Raw genomic sequence first — 3,830 nt, forward strand, 5'->3', positions numbered from 1 at the left:
TTTTAAAGAAACACAGAATACCAGAGTTGAAAGTGATATTAGAAAATATTCAATTTAACCTCTTTTTCAGTGTATGAATTTCTTCCACAGTATACCCATTCATTAGTCACTGAAGGTTCATATGGATATTTCCAATTACAAAAACCCTTTATTTTGTGAATGATTACATATTACACTATTTCCTCCATTTATCGTTATCAGTCCAGTTTCTGTGACTTTTAATATTGTCAAAAACATTTGATAATATCTATAATGTCTACAACCAGAGTGACTGAGTATCTTAAATACAAATGAATATAAGGAACTTTCAGTTACTGTTATTGCTATGTCTCTCATGTATATTTCTTTTTCAATCACATTGTTAAAACTGGGTAAGATATGGTGAAGAGCTTTTGTTTATGTTTGTTTAAAAAACTAAGCAAGATTTTTGAGGGAAATTTAGAATTTTAGAAATTTTAGAATTGTCATTACAAGTCTTTAACTTTAAATTAAATAATTATATATTGTAGGGATTCTAGATATAAAGCTAGAATATTATCTAGTCCCATGCCTTCATTTTATATATGAAACTAATGTCCAGAGCGATTATGTGTCCATGGCCTCAAATATAATATCAGAGTCAAAATTTAAATCAAGTCAGTCAACTATAAAAATGTATATTTTCAACACATATCTACATACTGGGAAATGTGTTGAAGGCTAAGGATGCAAAGAAAGGCATGAGGAAATGTCCTTGACTTTGAGAAATTCACATTGTAATGCTAATAACTATGTATATAGAATTATGTTCAGGGAAAGTGGCAGATAATCTAAAAGGAAAAAATAGAATTAGGGCATATAGACCAGAAAATCCTTTTGTCGAAGTTAGAATTTGAGGGGCAGCTAGGTGGCTCAGTGGATAAAGCAACGGCCCTGGATTCAGGAGGACCTAGGTTCAAATCCAGCTTCAGACACTTGACACTTACTAGCTGTGTGACCCTGGGCAAGTCACTTAACCCTCATTGCCCTGAGGGGGGGGGGAAAGAATTTTTACTGAATCTTGAAGAAAGGCAAAGAAACAAAGATATGAATGTATAGAGGGAAAGCATTCTAGAAATGGAGGACAATCAGTAAAAATGCATAGAGTCAGGTGATGGAGTGTATTGTGGGAGGAACAGGAAGGTCAGTTTTACAGGATTGTAGAGTATATGGTAGTAGAGTACAAAATTACTGTAAAGGTAGAAAACAGTCAAATTTATAAGACTTTAAAAGCTAAATGGAAGATTTTATATTTGATCTTGGAGGCAATATAGAACCTTTAGATTATATTAGGTGAGGTCCAATAACATGATCAGATTTGTAGTTTAGTAAGTTTAATTTGGCATCTCAGTGGAGGATGGAATACAGTGGGGAATGAATTGAGGGAAGTAGAACAGGCAGTAAGCTACTGTGTTGGTCCAGGTATGAGGTGATGAGGGGCCTCTACAGTAGGGTAGGTAATACTTAGTAAGAAGATTTCACAAGAAACTAGATATTTTGGGTTAGTGTGGGTGAGAATAAGTGGATGTATATGAGCATTGACATGAAGGTACAAAGAAAAATATTGGCAACAGATAAGATATGTGACTGAGAATCAGTAAGGAGTTGAGAATGATACATAGGTAGTGAGCCAGGGTACCTGGGAAGATGGTGATCTGGCATCGATACAAATTTGGTAAAGATAATAAATTATATTTTGGTAAATAATAAATTATAATTTGGTAAAAAATAAATTATAATTTGGTAAAGATAATAAATTATATTTTGGAACTCTGAGTTTGAGATATCTAAAAGGAAAATAGTTGTAAATCAAATTGTCACTTGGTGATTCAAGACTTGGATGTCAGGAGAAAGGTTAGGGCTAGATAAATAGATTTGAGAATTATTATCATACTATTGATAATTGAGTCTGTAGGAACAAATGAGATGACAAAATAAGATAGTGTGTAGAAAGAAAAGAGGACTCAGGATGGACACCTTTATTTCATGAGAGTGACCTGGAGGAATGTCAAGCAAAGTAAACTGAATAGGAGCAGCAATGCTAGGAGGAGAAATCAGAATGCACAGTACCATGTGATGTGCTCAAGTGAAAAAAAAACCAGAACAGTGTGAATGATAATATCAAAAGCTTAATAAAGGTCAAAAACGATGAGGATAAAGAAATGACCATTAGATTTAGAAATTATGTGACAATTGATAATTTTGGAAAGGACAATTTCAGTAGAATGTTGAGATTCAAAGCCAGACTGCTGAGAGTGGAAAGCAAGGAAGCAGGGCATCAGTTATAGACAGCTTTCTCAAGGAGCTTTGCAATGACAGAGAAAAGACATATAGAGAAATATCTATTGATACTGATAAGTATTTATATCAGGGAAGGGAGTTTTAAGGATGGGGAGAGATGTGTATATTGGTGAGTAGCTGGGAAGTAGAAAATATATTGGAAGATATTAAATATTAGTGAGAGTATAGAAATGATAAGTAGGGAAAATCTTCTGAAGAAGATGGGATGGAATAAAAAAAGATATATACACACACACATATATATATATATATACACACACACACACACACACATATATATATATATATATATATATGAGTTCACCTTTTCATAGAGAAGGGCCACCTCTTCATGTGAGAAAGGAATGTAAAGGAGAAATAGTAAAGGAAAGCATTTGTGATGTGACATGAAGATTAGGAAAAAAGAGATAGTTCTCAATGAATGACTTTAATTATTATGGGGAAATGTGAAGCACACTGGATCTGGTGGCCACAATAGAATGGGACTCTTGTCATAGTTCCAGGGCAGAAAATCAGGCCTGTGGTTGTTTACAGACCAGAGAACAGGACAGGAGAGTAGTAAACAGACCTCTTATTAAATCATGCTACCTTGGAAAAAACTAAAAATTTGCAAATCCCTAAAAGTATTTCTGAAAACAACTGCACAAACCCCCTGAAGCTTGAGACAGTGTGCCCTCCACAATGGAAGCAGTTCCCCACATTAACAAAGAGTTAAAAGTCAAGAAATAGACAGGAAAAATGAGCAAACAGAAACAAATTCTGACCATAAAAAGTTTCTTTGGTGACAAGGAAGGTCAAAATACACCCACAGAAGCAGATAACAAAGCCAAAGCTCCAAAACCCAAAGCTTCTAACTAAAACATGAATTGGTCTCAGGCCATTAAAGGACTCAAAAAAGATTTTGAAAATAAAGTGCAAGAGTTAGAGGGGGGAAAAATAAAATGTTTGGGGCAGGCTAGGTGGCACAGTGGATAGAGCACCAGCTCTGGATTCAGGAGGACCTGAGTTCTAATCCAGCCTCAGATACTTATCACTTACTAGCTGCATGACCCTGGGCAAGTCACTTAACCCCTATTGCCTCACCAACCCCCCCCCCAAAAAAAAAAGAGTTGGAGGAAAAAATGGAAAGAGAAATTAGTGTGTCATGAAAAAAAAAGGCAATAGCTTGTTAAAGGAGACACAAAACATACTGAACAAAATAACACCTTAAAAGACAGACTGGGCCAAATGGTAAAAGAGGTACAAAAAGCCAATGAGGAAAAGAAAGCCTTTCAAAGCTAAATTGGCCAAATGGAAAAGGAGGTACAAAAGCTCTCTGAAGAAAATACTCCTTAATAATTAGGATTAAGAAAATGGAAGCTAATGATTTTATGAGAAATCACAAAACAATAAAGCAAAATCAAAAGAATGAAAAAATAGAAGGCAATGTGAAATATTTAATTGGAAAAACAATTGACCTAGAAAATAGAACCAGGAGAGATAATTTGAAAATTATTGGACTACCTGAAAGC

The sequence above is a fragment of the Dromiciops gliroides genome, chromosome 3 (assembly GCF_019393635.1).
Source record: "Dromiciops gliroides isolate mDroGli1 chromosome 3, mDroGli1.pri, whole genome shotgun sequence".
Classification (NCBI taxonomy): Eukaryota; Metazoa; Chordata; class Mammalia; order Microbiotheria; family Microbiotheriidae; genus Dromiciops; species Dromiciops gliroides.